Raw genomic sequence first — 17,003 nt, 5'->3', positions numbered from 1 at the left:
GAGGTTCCAACCAGGACGCCTGCCGGGTATGGGGCACCCATCAGTCCGGCGCACTCCTCAACCAGGACGCCTGCCTCAACTAGAGCAGAGTCGGATAGCTAGTGAAAAAACAACTCTTTTTGTCGGACAAATATTGTGATGGTATACATCCGAAGGCTGTCTACATCCAAAACCGGATCAAGGGTAATCGCCTTTGAGCCTCTGAATGAGTTCATTTCGAGTTGACTGGGCGATCTGAAAGTTGATACCTTTTGTACACATCGAAGCATCTACACCGATCACTCTGCAGATTCGGAGCCATCTCATAAAGTTGGTAACGACTAGATTTTAGGTTCAGACTATATATATATACCCCCACCTATCCCACTTGTTCACTCGAAGCAAACTAAACTCCTATCACATGTTCTGAGAGAGAACTTCACCTTCTTGTGATGATTTTAAAGAGCTTTCTACTCCAACCATCCAAACCATTGCTTTGAGATCTAATCCCCCTGCTTCCACCCATATTTCTCAAATTTCTCCGATCCAACGCAAAATCCTGATAGAGTTTGAGTGCAAGAGGAGATTATTTTTTGAAGCATAAGAGCAAGACATTTATTACCAAGAAGCCTCATGTTGTTATTTTTGGAGGATGCATGTCCCGTAGATCGGCTAGCTATGTTTGGGAGTCTTCAAAGTTTGTGAAGAATCAAGAAGTTTTCAAGAGCATAGAGATCGCCTACTGATGGCCTGCAAGACACGCGTAGCAATGTAGTACTTTCGTGTAAATATATCAATAGTAATCATCCCAACGAAGAGAGATGAGGAGAGTAAACATGAGTGGTGTTTTGGTCACGCCCGAATTGTCGCTGGTCTGGTATGAGGTAACGAGTGGTCACACACGAGTTTACCCCTTTCTTTTTTAGAATGCGTGAACTTTTTCTCAATTTGAAACATTTTTCAAGTTTTGAGATTTTTTCAAATTCCTAAATTTTATTCAATTTTCATTTTCAAAATTAGTCAAGTTTTTTAATTCGTGAACCTTTTTTCAAGTTCATTTAAAAAAATTATGACTTCTTTAGATTCACAAATTTTTTCCAAAATTTGAATGTATTTTATATCTTTTGTACTTTTTTAGAAATTTTTTTTGAATATTTTGCAGATTCATGATGTTTGTTTCAAAAGTCAATGATCAATTGGTCCACTCTTAAGTGAGTGAACTTTTTTTAAATTCTTTTTTTTCAAGTTGTTCAAACTTATTTCAAAATCTACGATCAACTAAGCAACTTATGAACCGGTCCACCTGTCGGTGGTTAGTGGTCGACGTGGACCAGTATTTTTTTAGAGGGACGTCCACCAGTCAAACCATTGAGAATCGGCTTAGCTGCTGACATGCAGACCGGCTTGCCCGCAATCTGCTCGGGTGACCATCAGTCTACTATCTGGCGAGATCGTACTCATTGCAAAAATCACTCCCACTTTTTCTGGTTGCGACAAGTGGCGCGCTGCATGTGCGTCACTTGTTGCAACCTGAGAGTTTTTCCTTTTTTCGTACACTCTTTTATTCAAAACATTTTATCTTTTAAACCGTGCGTCCAAATCTCGAACCGTTTTCACTGTTGGATTCCTCGTGTCGAGATTTTCAAAACTAGATCCCATGTTGATAGATTTCGACAATTTTTTTCACAAAAAAACTGGACGAAAAAACCGAACCGGGACCACGGGTTTTTTTTATTTTCAAAAGAGGCACGCCCATGCCTCTCGCGGAATCACAACCATGCCTCTCGCGGAAGGAAAACTATGACTCTCGTGAAAGGGAAAAGAACTCGTTTTTTTCATTTCCGAGGAGGCACGGCCGTGCCTCTGGCGAAAGCACAATGATGCCTCTCGTGGAAGCAAAATCGTGCATTTCACGAAAAAAAACAGAAACACGTTTTTTCGGTTTCGAGAGGCACGGCCGTGCCTCTCGTGAAAGCACAACCGTGCCTCTCTCGGAATGAAAAACAAAACAAAAAATGCGTTTTTTTTTGTTTTCAAGATGCACGACCGTGCCTCTCGCGAAAGCACAACCGTGCATCTCTCGAAAGCAAAACCATGCCTCTTGTGAAAGAAAAAAAACAAAAAACACATTTTTTCGGTATTCGAGAGTTACGGCCGTGACTCTCGCGAAAGCAAAACCGTGACTGTCGCTAGAAAAAAAAGGCATTTTTTGCGCAAAAAAAAAAGAAATTGAAATTGTTTTATTCTAAATGTTAAGGAAGACCGGCGAAAAAGTAAAATAAAATCGGAAGGGAGCGTCCAGAGCGCGACACGTGGTGGACAGCCGAGAGTGCCCCAAGTGACGCTGATCGTTGTGAGCCTCCCGAAGGAGCGCTCGTTAACTGGTTGTTCTCACTATCTGGTGTATCAAGCGCTGACTAGTATGTCTCGCGGGCCACATCTATATGGGCCAGCCCAGCCACGTGGGAGGCACATCCTTTCTTTTTTTGTTTTTTTTTCTGTTTTATGTTGTCATTTTTTATTATTTTTGTACTTTTCTTATATATATGTATGTATATATTACAAAAACACTCTTCAAAAATCCATTTGAAATGATGTTGAATAAATATTTTAAAAAATATTGAACAAGAATTTGAAAATTGTTGAAAAGTATTTGAGAATGTTGAATAAGTATTAAAAATGTTGAACAAGTATTTGAAAAATGTTGACTAGGTATTAAAAAATGTTGAACGAGTACATGAAAAATCTTGAACAAGTATTTAAATTTTTTGAAAAAGAATTTAACAAATGTTGAACAAGTATTTAAAAATGTTGAACAAGTATTAGATATGTTGAACAAGTATTTGAATAATGTTGAAATGGGTATTAAAAAATGTTGAATGAGTATACGAAAAAAGTTGAACAACTATTTGAATATGTTTATTTTCATTTAAGTGAGCGAACAAACATTTTTAAAACTTGTGAACAAAATTCTGAAACTGAACAATTTCGAAACTCAAAAATGAAACTGTGCATATTTCTAAAAATTTGCGAGCAATTTATTTAAATTGGGAACATGTTTTGAACCGCCTGGACATTTTTGAAATTTGTGGAAAAAATATTGAAAACAGGAATATATTTTGAAACTCCGAACAAAATACAAAAGCACAAACATTTTTTGGATCTATGAACAAAATTTGAATACGGGAACATTTTTGGAAATTACAAACAGAATTTGAAAAAGCGGTTTGGGCCGAGCGAGCGATTACTTGTTGCTCAAACAGATGATATATCAGTGAAATACATGTAGATACGTCCATTTCAGTGACAAGTAATTTGGATCGGAGGCAGTATTTGATTTCAAAATATGTTCACCAGTTTGAAAAGGTTCCTGTATTTCAGAAAATCTACAAATTTTGGAAATTGTTGAACAATTTGAAAATAGCTCTTGTTTTTTCAAAAAAGTTCTAAAATTTTAAAATATATTATCAATTTTAAAATGTTCCCAAAATTTCGAAAGCATTCAAGAAATTAAAAATGGAAAAAATATTGAAGATAAAAACAGAAAATTAAAAATCTGGAAGATAATTGGTATGACCAGAAAAGAAAACACAGAAAAAAATAGAGGTGGCATCAAGCTTTGCTTATAATGCGCCGCATCTTGATGCAAGAGGAAGAAGCCTTCGGCGCTCCTACAAATCTGGATGTAATTTTTTTTAACAGTGTGTACGTATGGACTTGTGATACTCTTTTTGAGCCGCTACTTGTGATACTTAATATACCTTAGTCATTTTTGAAAGAAAAGAAAAAACAGGGCACCACAATCCTTGACGAGATATTATTTGCCTTTTACTGGCTGAAATGTCATGCCATACAATAAAATTGTGTCGCCCTGGTGGCTTCATCAGGACATGTACAATGCATAGCCCCGGGATGATGCCTCGCATGTCATGTATGATCGGATATCTGTAAAGTAGGTTCGGATAGGGAAACGAAATCCTCTATAGGAGGCGAGTGTTTGGAAAGAAGAAATGTGGTCCGGTGTTAAAAGCTAAAGACTTCGAACAGCGATGTCGTCGCTGTCGTCGTCAGCGGACCTCCCGTGGCAAGCGCGCGGCGGCGGTGCCTTCGACATGGGGCAGGGCAGCGCGATGGTGCTCGCGTCATACCCGGTGCTCCTGCTCCTCGTCCTCCTCTCCGCCTTCGTCAGGTACTCCCTCCGTTCCAATTTACTCGTCGTGGTTTTAGTTCAAATTTGAACTAAAACCACGACGAGTAAATCAAAACGGAGGGAGTACGCGTGGATCGCGCTCGCGCTCTACTGCACGATCCTGTTCCTGCTCTCCTGCATCGGCCCCTTGCTCGCCGGGCCGGTAGTGTGCAAGACGACACCACGGCGGCCGTCGAGCGGGGCGGCCTATCACAGGCGTCCATTACGGCCATCCCGGCATTCGTGTACGGCGCCGCAGCTTTAGCCGGTGCCGGCGATGGCGAGGCCCAGTGCGCGGTGTGCCTGAAGGCTCTATCCGGCGGGGAGAAGGCGCGACGGCTGCCGGTGTGCGCGCACACGTTCCACGTCGGGTGCATTGACATGTGGTTCCACTCGCACGCGACTTGGCCGCTCTGCCTATGCCATGTCGAGCCGCTGAAGGCAGGCAAGATGTGGTCGTTGCCGCCAGAGCCGCCTTTGCCGCCGGTGTAGTTGTTGGTGGCTGCACCGCAGCTGTGCAGGACGTAATATTGTATAGATTTAGATATTTTTTCCATGATAATACGTGTCCATTTATACTTTTTTAGAGAAAAGACATATGCCCGACTTTATAAATAAAGCCATAAGGCAGGTTGCAATAACATCGTAGGAAAGTAGCAAACACCCCAAGCCCCAACAGAGGGCATAACTTCATAAGATAAAGTCAGGTACATGGCACCCTTGCTAGTACACGGCACGCATGCCGGAAGAAAGATCAACCAACTACGAGAAAGCCAAGCAGCCAAACAAAAGCCCTTAATCATTTTATGCTTGTCTGCATAGAAGAGACGTCGTCGTTCGGATTTTGGAGGTCAGCACAGAGAACGCCTCATGGTCATCGTCCTTAGTCAATGATTTCCACTGCTGCAGGAGAGCACATGATTGAAATAAGCAGTCAGCAGGTTTAGCAGGAAACACGTGCTTAATAGTAAATTTGTTCCTAGTTGTCCAAAGGGACCAGCAAAGCGCTCCCAAGCCCACCCAAAAGATTCGCCTAGATACGCAAGTAAAATTGTGGGCCAAATTCCGCAACTCAGCAAAGGAGGCAGGGGCCCAAGAGACAGTTAACCATTCCCGAACGCAACTCCAAATGAGTTTAGCCAGGTGACAGTGGAAAAAAATATGTTCCATGTCCTCGACAGCACCGCAAAGGGCACAAAACTGGGAGCCCGAGCCATTTCTCTTACGAATTTGATCAGCCGAAGGCAACCGACGCTGGAAGGCTTGCCACAAGAAGATTTTAATCTTAGGAGGAATGCGAGCCTTCCAGATCTGGGAGAAACGATTAGTGGGCGTGCCCCCAACGAGCTTGGAGTAGAGAGATTTAACAGAGAAACAGCCAGAGGTAGACAGCGACCAGATCACCGAGTCCCAGACCGTCGAGAGCGAAGGGAAGAGGGCAGTAAGACGGTGCCAATCTTCGAACTCTACAGGTGACAAGGAGCGATGGAAGACCAGGTTCCACCCCTGGGAAGCTAACTTAGCAATAGAAATAGCAGGGTCTGAGCAATAAGAGAAAAGAGTAGGGAAGGTCACCGAGAGGGGTGAGTCTCCACACCACCAATCTAACCAAAACCTAATCGAGACGCCGTCCCCAATAACAAATTTAACGAAGGATTGAAAAATCGGGCTGGCTTTGACCAAAGACTTCCAGAACTGCGAGCCGCCACGCGGCAGGGCAAACATCGGGCTAGAGGACGGGAAATATTTAGCTTGCAGGATGTCCAGCCACAGGGGCTGGTCCTCAGCATCCATAATCTTCCACCACCATTTAATCAGTAAGCATTGGTTCATGATAGACGTATTAAGGATCCCTAACCCCCCAAGGTTTTTGGGCCTACACATCAGCTTCCATTTAACAAAGCAATATTTGCGGCGATTGTCCGCCGTATTCCAGTAGAAAGCCCCACGATGTTTATCAAAACCAGCATGAGTCCCGGCCGACAAGAGATAAAAGCCCATCAAGAACATGGGGAGGGAGGAGAGACATGCATTAATAAGAGCCACTTTACCCGCATTCATGTTATATCTGCCCCGCCAGGAAAGGACCCTGTTACCCACCTTTGTGACCACCGGGGCAAATTCTTTAGCATGAAGCACATCCGGGGAGATAGGAAGACCTAAGTATTTGAACGGGAAGGAGCCCAACTTACAATTAAGAAGGTGAGCCACTCGCATGGCTTCCGATTCGTCCACACCCGTAACAACCACTTCACTTTTGGCAAAATTAATCTTAAGTCCCAACATCGCCTCGAAGCAAAGAAGAATAAACTTTAGGTGCGCTAGGCAGGCGTCATTCAGCTCAACCATGATAATAGTGTCGTCCGCGTATTGGAGATGGGTTAGACCATAGGGTATAAGATGAGAACTAACAAGAGAGATATGCCCGGAGGTAGCTGCCCTAGAGAGCAAACGAGACAAAGCATCCGCCACGAAATTGAACAAGATAGGCGAGGCAGGGTCACCCTGCCGCAGGCCCCTACCATTGGCAAAGAACTTGCTAACCTGGCCGTTAACATTAATGGCAGTGTGGCCTCCCGAGACCAACTGCATAATTCTATGGACAAGGGGCCCCTCGAAACCTTTAACCAACAACACCCTACGCAAAAAAGGCCAGTTCACCGAATCGTAAGCCTTCTCAAAATCAAGTTTAAGAATCACCGCTTTCGTCTTGCGGATCTTAAGGTCATGAACGATCTCATGCAAGCACAGAACCCCGTCTAAAATGAAGCGACCTTTAATGAGAGCCGACTGAAAAGGGCTGATGGTGCGGTGGGCAATGGGAGAAAGGCGAGAAGCCAACCCTTTGGCCGGAAACTTGGCGAAATTATTAATAAGGGCAATCGGCCTAAATTGCGGGATCAGATCCGCGCCCTTGACTTTAGGAATAAGGGTAATGACAACATAATTAAGGCGAGAAACATCCACCGTACCCAACCAGAACCCTTGAATAACTTTACAGATGAGATCCCGCAGCTGCGACCAGAATTTTTTAAAGAAAGGGATAGAGAAACCATCAGGCCCGGAAGCAGTGTTCGTGTTAGCCGAGCTAATCACCTGCCAAATCTCCTCGTCAAATAAGGGAACCATCAGACCAAAGTTTTCGTCCGGAGAAATCCTAGACCCCGCATCCCAGAACCCAGAACAAAGATCAACCCCAGGATCATGCTTAGAACCGAGGAGATTGGAGTAAAATCTAAAAATGTGTTCCATAATGGTGGATTGATCCGAGATTCTAACGCCGTCAATTAACAGGGTGTCAATGAAGCATCTGCGGCGCCTGCCATTGGCGATCACAAAGAAGTAAGCCGTCATCGCATCCCCCTTCAAGGTCCAATTAAGGGGCCCTCGCTGGCGCCAGTAAATCTCCGACTGATGGTGAAGCATCAGCAAGGCATCTTCCAGGGCATAACGAGTGGCCCATTGAGAGGTGGAGAGACCAGATGAATCGGCAGCAAGATCAAGATCCTGGATTTGGGATTCAAGGGAGTCTTTGTCTTTACGAACCTCAGCCGCCCTATTTCGAGACCACCCCTTTAAGAACTTACGAATCTCATAGGAAAGTTTATGCCAATCATCTAGGGGACCAAAGGAGCGAAGAGGAGAAGAAAGAAAACTAGAAATCTTAAAACCCATCATATCACAAAAACCCTCGACCATAAGCCAAGACACATCAAACTGGAAATGGGAGGTCGAGGCGAGAGCAAGGATACCCGCGTCAAGGACAAGGGGAACATGGTCAGACCCAACCGCAGGCCTGGCCTTAAGCAGCGCGTGGGGAAATAGTGAATCCCATTGATCAGACACAAAGACCCTATCCAGCACCGACCGGACAGGGGAGGCTTGATGATTAGACCAAGTGAAACGCGCCCCCACCCTAGGAAGCTCACAAAGTGCGCAGTTACTAATGAAATCATTAAAAGCATTGGCGAGAGGCCAAGAGAAATTAGCATTGTTCTTGTCGGCCGGAGAGCGTAACAGATTAAAGTCCCCCCCCCCCCAATTAGAAGAGGGATATTGCAGGCCTCAATCTTGATCGAGAGTTCATCCAAAAAAAGAGGAGCAAGCGAATGATCCGCGGGCCCGTAAACTACATCATATTCAGTTGGCGATGATGAACTATGCAGCTCGCCCAAAAGATGCCATGATCAAAAGCAATGAAGTCAAACATGTCCCGTTTGGAGCCAATCAAGATGTGACGCCCGGATAATCAAGCTACAGTAAACCTTTGCTAATGATGCCACGTCACCACGATTACTGTTGCTAAACTCACATTGGTTCGAAACCGATTCAAATTCAAATTCAAAATAAAGTCAAACAGTTAAAGTTTTCAAAAGTCAAAACTAAAATGTTCTAAATGTAACAAATAATTCATAAGTAATGTTGGTGGAGGAACCACATTTTTATAAAATGTCTAAATGCATTCAAATAATTAAAACTATAGGTAAAACAAATAAATAAATGTGTTGGTATTTTATAAAATACTAAACTATATTATTTGGGGGTTAAACCTTTTTGTGGCAGAGGTATAATTAGTGTTACTATTTAAGATACAACTTTTATGTTTTATAAAACTAGAATAAAATAAAACAGTAAAAGAAAAGGAACAAAAAAAGAAAGACTAGAAATTATAGCCCCCCCTCGCTGGGCCTCGGCCCAGCTGGCCTCTGGGCCAACCAGGCCGGCCCAACCGCGCCCTCTACTTCCCCTTGGATGCCCGAAACCCTAGCCCACTCGCTCACTTCCCCCCCTCCCGCACGACGCCCACTCCGCTCGCTCTCCCCCCTCCTCCCCGATCCAGATCGGATCGGGGGAATGAACCCCGTCGCCCCCTGCGCCCCGACGCCATCCCGCCACACGCCGGACCGCCCCGCCGCCACACGACGCCGCCCCGTCCTCTCCTCCTCCCCGACCAGCCACCCAGGGCAACGGCGCCCCTCGCCACACGCGTGACGCGCCCGGAGCTCGTCCTCGCCGGAGCGCTCCATCGCCGGCCTGCCTCCCCGTCGCGCGTCGTCGCCGTCTCCCTCCTCAACCCCCCGCTGCCTAGACCCCACCATCCCATGGTGAGCTCCTGTGCCGAGCGCGCCACCCCTCTGTCCCGTGTCCGCTCCTCCCTCGCCTAGCCTGTGCGCCCCTCGCACCGTCCCGCCTCGCGCTCGTCGCCACGCCCAACCGTGGCCGACAGCGCCCACTCGTGCCCTCACCGGCCTCTGTGGCCGCGCACCGGCGCCCCCCCGCGAGGCCATGACCTCGCCTAGTGCCCCCCGGACAGCCGCCTCCTGCGACCTCTCCCTCCCCGCGCCCGCTGTCCGCTCCAGCGCCCGAACCCGCCGCCCCTCGTCTCCGTCCTGCCGGCCTCGAACACGGCCTCGCCGGAGCCCGGTCCGGCCACTGCGCCCCTGCCCCTTCCCTGTGTGCGTTCGTGCACAGGAGGGAGGTGGCCTGAGCCACTTACAGGTGGGGCCCTCCCCCTTGTAAATCAGAAAGAAGAAAAGAAAAAGGGAAAGAGGAGAAAAATGAAAATGAAAATGAAAATGAAAATAGTAAAAGAAATAATTAATTAATTAAATAATTAGTGAATTAATTAAGTTAATTAATTGGGTTTAACTAAATTAATTAGAATTAGTTAACCTAATCAAGTAATTAAGCTAATTAACCTGTTTAGTTAAACTCAGACAATGACAATTGGGACCCACCTGTCAGGTTGACCAGGTCAACGGTCAACGTTGACTGCTGACGTCATGCCGACGTCAGCGAACACTATTCTGGATAATGTTGATTTAATTAATAATTAATAAATTAGAAAATGATTTAAAACTTTAAAAATTAATATAAAATAATCCGTAACTCGGATGAAAATACTTTCTACATGAAAGTTGATCAGAACAACGAGACGAATCCGGATACGCGGTCCGTTCGTCCGCCACACACCCCTAACCTATCGAACCCGCAACTTTCCCCCTTCGGCTCCTCTGCCCGAAAACACGAAACACCGGGGATACTTTCCCGGGGGTTTTCCCCCCTTCACCGGTATCACCTACTACCGCGTTAGGGCACACCGAACACCGCGTATTGCCTTGATATATTTTGTGGTGCTTTGTTTGCTCTGTATTCATTATTTCTTCCCCCTCTTCTCTCCGGTAGACTACGAGACCGACGCTGCTGCTGACCAGTTCGACTACGGAGTTGACGTCCCCTCTCTCTTGCCAGAGCAACCAGGCAAGCCCCCCCCTTGATCACCAGATATCGCCTATTCTCCTCTATAGTGCTTGCATTAGAGTAGTGTAGCATGTTACTGCTTTCGTTAATCCTATTCTGATGCATAGCCTGACATTGTCGCTACATTTGTTGATACCTTACCTGCAATCCTAAATACTTAGTATAGGATGCTAGTTTATCATCATTGGCCCTACATTCTTGTCAGTCTGCCTTGCTATACTATCGGGCCGTGATCACTTGGGAGGTGATCACGGGTATATACTATACATACATACATACTATACAGATGGTGACTAAAGTCGGGTCAGCTCATTGAGTACCCGCAAGTGATTCTGACGAGGGGGCTGAAAGGACAGGTGGCTCCATCCCGGTAGAGGTGGGCCTGGGTTCCCGACGGCCCTCGACTGTTACTTTGTGGCGGAGCGGCAGGGCAGGTTGAGACCGCCTAGGAGAGAGGTGGGCCTGGCCCTGTTCGACGTTCGCGGATACTTAACACGCTTAACGAGATCTTGGTATTTGATCTGAGTCTGGCTACGAGCCTATACGCACTAACCATCTACGTGGGAGTAGTTATGGGTATCCCGACGTCGTGGTATCAGCCGAAGCACTTCAGACGTCAGCGACGGAGCGGCGCGCGCCGGATTGGAACGTAAGCCTGCTCTTGTATTAAGGGGGCTAGTTCTGCTTTCGGCCGCGTACGCAACGTGCAGGTGTGCTATGGGCGATGGGCCCAGACCCCTGTGCGCTTAGGTTTAGACCGGCGTGCTGGCCTCTCTGTTGAGCCTAGGTGGGGCTGCGACATGTTGATCTTCCGAGGCCGGGCATGACCCAGGAAAGTGTGTCCGGCCAAATGGGATCGAGCGTGTTGGGCTATGTGGTGCACCCCTGCAGGGAAGTTAATCTATTCGAATAGCCGTGATCTTCGGTAACAGGACGACTTGGAGTTGTACCTTGACCTTATGACAACTAGAACCGGATACTTAATAAAACACACCCTTCCAAGTTCCACAGACAACCCGGTGATCGCTTTTTCCGCAGGGCGACGAGGAGAGGATTGCCGGGTAGGATTATGCTATGCGATGCTACTGGAGATGCTGCTTGGAGATACTACTTGGAGATGCTACTTGGAGGACTACAATCTACTCTCTTCTATATGCTGCAAGACGGAGGCTACCAGAAGCGTAGTCTTCGACAGGATTAGCTATCCCCCTCTTATTCTGGCATTCTGCAGTTCAGTCCACCGATATGGCCTCCTTACACATATACCCATGCATATGTAGTATAGTTCCTTGCTAGCGAGTACTTTGGATGAGTACTCACGGTTGCTTTCTCCCCCTTTTTTCCCCTTTTCCTTTCTTTCTGGTTGTCGCAACCAGATGCTGGAGTTCAGGAGGCAGACGCCACCGTCGACGACGACCCCTACTACACCGGAGGTGCTCCTACTACGTGCAGCCCGCTGACAACGACCTGGAGTAGTTTAGGAGGATCCCAGGCAGGAGGCCTGCGCCTCTTTCGATCTGTATCCCAGTTTGTGCTAGCCTTCTTAAGGCAAACTTGTTTAACTTATGTCTGTACTCAGATATTGTTGCTTCCGCTGACTCGTCAATGATCGAGCACTTGTATTCGAGCCCTCGAGGCCCCTGGCTTGTATTATGATGCTTGTATGACTTATTTTATTTGTAGAGTTGTGTTGTGATATCTTCCCGTGAGTCCCTGATCTTGATCGTACACATTTGCGTGCATGATTAGTGTACGGTCAAATCGGGGGCGTCACAAGTTGGTATCAGAGCCGACTGCCTGTAGGAATCCCCCTTCCAACTCCTTGGCCGAAGTCGAGTCTAGACTTTACAAAACTTTTACTAACATGGCTGTGCGGCCCATGGGCCCACGTCGCCATTGGGTGGTATTAGGATCTTTTACTCCTCGACCTTTACTCTGGGATTCTGAACTCTCTTCTATTCGGGTTAAACGATTTTGCTAAAAACAAAACTAACTTTAGGTTCTCGCAAGTACTTTTTCCCGGAGAGCCCCTCACTTCAGATGATCGCCTGTTACATCAGAAGATTCCGAAGATACTCTCTGATGTTCTCTCGAGACTTTGTGCCCATCACTTTTGCTATTCCTGACCACCGATAAATCCGTATGGATAACTAGTTACACTTGCCATTCATACGATCATCCCCCATTGATCTTGTTATTACAAGATACCCCGAAGTTTCTTTACTGTTCCGAAAATACTTTGTGCCTACTGCCTAGCAGTTCTTTGCCACATGAATACCCCTTCAAATAAATCCTCGCACTTGTCGAGTATCCGCTCATCCCCAGTTGTTCATGTGTTTCACAAAAGTCTTCAATATACTATTCGATCTTCCGAAAATCCTCTGGAGCCTTTGGCTCTTGAAATTCTTGCTTGCTTGCATTATGGTTAAACCCATAAGTCTCGTAGTCTTATTGACATTCCTTGTCATTATCATTTTGAGTCTGTTGACTCAATATGTTTGCGAATGCCCGCAAACATCATTGATCCTTATAAATTACCTTTCCGGCTGAGCTTCCATTCTTCTAACTGGAATTGGTTCTCGGCTAATCCAATTGTCGTTGATTGTACCCTAAGGCTATTCAACTTATCCATCCCTAATCAGAGCATTGCTTTTGATCCCTTGATTTGGAAACCATAATTCCTTTGCATTTGACAATTGAGTTATTCAGTTGTTTCTATAATCTGATCTCCTTGCAATCTTCTTCCTCTAGTTGAGTACCGATACTCGTATCAGATCCGTTGTGGACCACCAAGTCCTTTGTTGGATTGTTATCCGACAGTGTCCTTCACATTTGATCACCTTGTGAGTTCTTCCCTTGATACATAATGCCTTTGTTAAGTTGTATCCTCTGCTTGGCCAACCATGCTCTGCTTTCGGGCTTGTGTTATTTACTCTTGAAACTTGTGGTATATGTTTCTAAGAAGCCCCTATGGGTTGAACATATGCCTTCTCTAAACCGTGTGAACCCGAAAGTTTTCACGAGTCATACTCTTCTGGTGTTTCACCAGATAAAATTTCAACACTGCAACTTCATCGAACGTGAGAAGTGAATGAAAACCTATGCATCGGAGAAGTGGGAGTCGACCTTGAACTTGTGTTCATGCCCATGGACACGATGTAGATCTTATCATTAGAGCTTCTCTTGAATTAATTATTCCCTTGGTATAAGTTTTTCTTATATCAGGGATCTGGCCTTTTGCATCCGTGGTTCCGACCATGTTTGTTCTTCTTTGATTCCATTTCTCGGACAAGTTAAACAATTGTCTTCTATGGATCAATACCCCAGTCCAACCTTTACTTTGATCTTCTGTCGAGTATTACCCCCCTGGTATCTCGAGATTATTATGGAACTGCATAACTTTTTTATGAGTTCATCAAGTACTACCTTCCCACTGATTCCATTTTTTTACGGGCTCTGAGTTATTAAACACTCAAAGACACCGATAACTGAACCGAGTCCGCACTACGGTTCAACAACTCTTGAGTAAGCTTCTATAACTACGAGTTTGTACCCGATCACGCCATTCCTAGCCTGTTTGGCTATATCATTGTCGTGACGATTCTACCTGTGCTACCTGGTCCTTATTCTCGGAGCACCAATTTGCGACGATAGCTAAGCTTACGTCGATTTTCCTCGTCATACCCTTTCACCTTAAACAACCAGCTTGAGTTCGAGTTTGTGTCGTAACTGTGGTTCCAATAACCTCTTGCTTCATCATTCCTCTGACTTGATGTCGTCACTGGTTGATTACATCTGCATGAAACCTCTCGACAAATGTGTCGTGATCATCATCAACCTTATGAGCTCTTCCAGGAATTCAATTGAATTCATGATGGGTAATACCATCCTTTCCCCTCGATGATTCCTGTTCCCATCGACCACTTTATTGCCTTCCGTTCAACACAACTTGTTCGTGTTTTGTGTAAACCTTGAGATCCCTGCTACCCAGCAGTTGATCTTCCTTACCTCGAGAGTATTACCATCTCTTTTTGTCAAGAATGTGGTGAGAATTTCACCACCTCTTAAGAATTCTTGATATCATAATACTTCTTGCCATCTTCGTTCATTCCTTGGTCCCCATATTGTTTTCAACCGGAATACTGACAATTGAGCTATGACGTGTGAATTCAAAACTTCTAGCAACCCTATCGCTTTGAAGTGAATGGGTGATAGATCATTCTAAGTCTTTCGATAATTGAAGCACCACTCTAACATTGGCTGTGCAACCCAACCTATATTTCGGGTGCATCGGTCAACCAATGTTTAATTATGTATGTTTTCCTTGAGCATACAACATTATATCATTTCAATCAACAAGTGTCATCTTCTTGTTCACATTATTGTGGAAATCCATCTTTTGAAAATCTCAATGAATTGTCGCTGAGTCAATCAGCCACCTCCTTACCTCTCCTTAGTTTAATGATGAACTATTGTTTCAGGAACTCGCTCCCATAGTTCATTTCCCGAGAATCTTGCAATGCCATTTCAACGATTTGTGTTGCGCCTTTTTCTTCTCAGACATCCTGAGTCTGAGGTATCATGACACCAATCGGATCTGAATCTTGGTCAGATATGATGGTTGGGACATATTTCCAAGAGTTATAACATTGGTATTTATATGACCCGGTAAGGTGGTGTCATGCCTAGTACACCTGGCCAGAGGACCTATTGTTATAGTTTCCTTGTCAGCAAGGCTATCGATTCTTCCATGAGAAAATTGTAAGACTTATTCTATAAGTTGTTCCTGATGGATCCTTTGTGAATCCAAAGTCCGACCTTTGCTTGAAGACCATGACAATGCTATCTCGAAGCATGTCTGTGGTACTCCGATTTTCAACAAGAACATTTAAAGCCCAATGCTAAATGTTTCTTGATCAATTATCCAAACACCGCTGTGTGGGTAATGTCATAAAAATTTTCTCCCCTACCTAAAGAGTTTTCTACATTATATCCTGACATGGATATCATGCTCTGCTTGTCCTTGGGAAGGATATACCCTTGAAATATGTGGTTAAACATAATTTCCTTTCCACTGTTCTGTTTAATCTGATGATCATATTTTCCTTCCATTGTTGGTTTAACCTTTCTTGTGAACTATATGATCTGAGCAGTAATATTCTCCTGCTGATGTAAACACCTCGTTGTACAATTCTGTCAGTAAGACCCTGTTACTTTTGTTGATGACATTCCGGTAACCACCGATGGACGAGAACTTCGCCTACTGGTCCGCCTCGTTCAACGAGTAGGAAAATGGTTCTCTTCGTCCCTCGCCCTTGGTATCGATGTTGTTGCCGACATATCTGACAGGCTACCCTTTGACACGCCTTACTATCATGACCGTGCAAAATGTCGCCCCCCTTCCTGCTTTCAACGACATGGTGGGCCCATAACCCACAGTTCCACAGGATCGAAACCTGACTCTCCTGCACCCCCTCTTCCCAAGGTTGTTCCTCGCGTGTGGCCTCGTATGTAATTCACGGGCCACCGTCCCAAGTGATCTATTTTGGTAACAGACGCAATACTCAATCTCATTGCTCTGGACCCCTTTCGCATGTTGTTTCAGACATCGAACAATGGCCTAACCGTTTGAAACTTCTCATGGTACCTTCTTACTTTACTCTCGAAATTTTCTTAAGCTCAATTCGAAGGTTACTTCCTACCCCATTCCCTGAGTTATGTACCAGATAGTCAACCTGATAAGGCCCGCCCTTCCCGAGTCTTCCCCCATATCCTTTTCGTAAGTACGATGAAGATCCCGAAGAAAGGATGACGACTTCATCATTTTGACCTGAAGCAGAAGTATGAAGGCATCAATATATTGGATTGACCTCTTCGATGAGAGCAAGCCAGGATGAGAAGACCCGCTATATTCGTTACCAAACCTTCCCCCCTTACTCCCCTCTTAAATCTCGGGACGAGATTTCTTGTAGTGGAGGAGAATTGTGACGCCCGGATAATCAAGCTACAGTAAACCTTTGCTAATGATGCCACGTCACCACGATTACTGTTGCTAAACTCACATTGGTTCGAAACCGATTCAAATTCAAATTCAAAATAAAGTCAAACAGTTAAAGTTTTCAAAAGTCAAAACTAAAATGTTCTAAATGTAACAAATAATTCATAAGTAATGTTGGTGGAGGAACCACATTTTTATAAAATGTCTAAATGCATTCAAATAATTAAAACTATAGGTAAAACAAATAAATAAATGTGTTGGTATTTTATAAAATACTAAACTATATTATTTGGGGGTTAAACCTTTTTGTGGCAGAGGTATAATTAGTGTTACTATTTAAGATACAACTTTTATGTTTTATAAAACTAGAATAAAATAAAACAGTAAAAGAAAAGGAACAAAAAAAGAAAGACTAGAAATTATAGCCCCCCCCTCGCTGGGCCTCGGCCCAGCTGGCCTCTGGGCCAACCAGGCCGGCCCAACCGCGCCCTCTACTTCCCCTTGGATGCCCGAAACCCTAGCCCACTCGCTCACTTCCCCCCCTCCCGCACGACGCCCACTCCGCTCGCTCTCCCC

At 45.1% G+C, this 17,003-nt stretch overlaps 1 pseudogene; it reads left to right on the top strand.

The window, feature by feature from the left end:
* The first annotated feature begins 4,028 nt into the window (after positions 1–4,028).
* Positions 4,029–4,660, top strand: LOC123159025 (RING-H2 finger protein ATL17-like; annotated as a pseudogene).
* Positions 4,661–17,003: the final 12,343 nt, after the last annotated feature.

Source organism: Triticum aestivum, chromosome 7B, assembly GCF_018294505.1.
Source record: "Triticum aestivum cultivar Chinese Spring chromosome 7B, IWGSC CS RefSeq v2.1, whole genome shotgun sequence".
In the NCBI taxonomy this organism is placed as follows: domain Eukaryota; kingdom Viridiplantae; phylum Streptophyta; class Magnoliopsida; order Poales; family Poaceae; genus Triticum; species Triticum aestivum.
The sequence above is the reverse complement of the archived record's forward strand: the minus strand, read 5'-3'. Positions and strand labels throughout refer to the sequence as shown.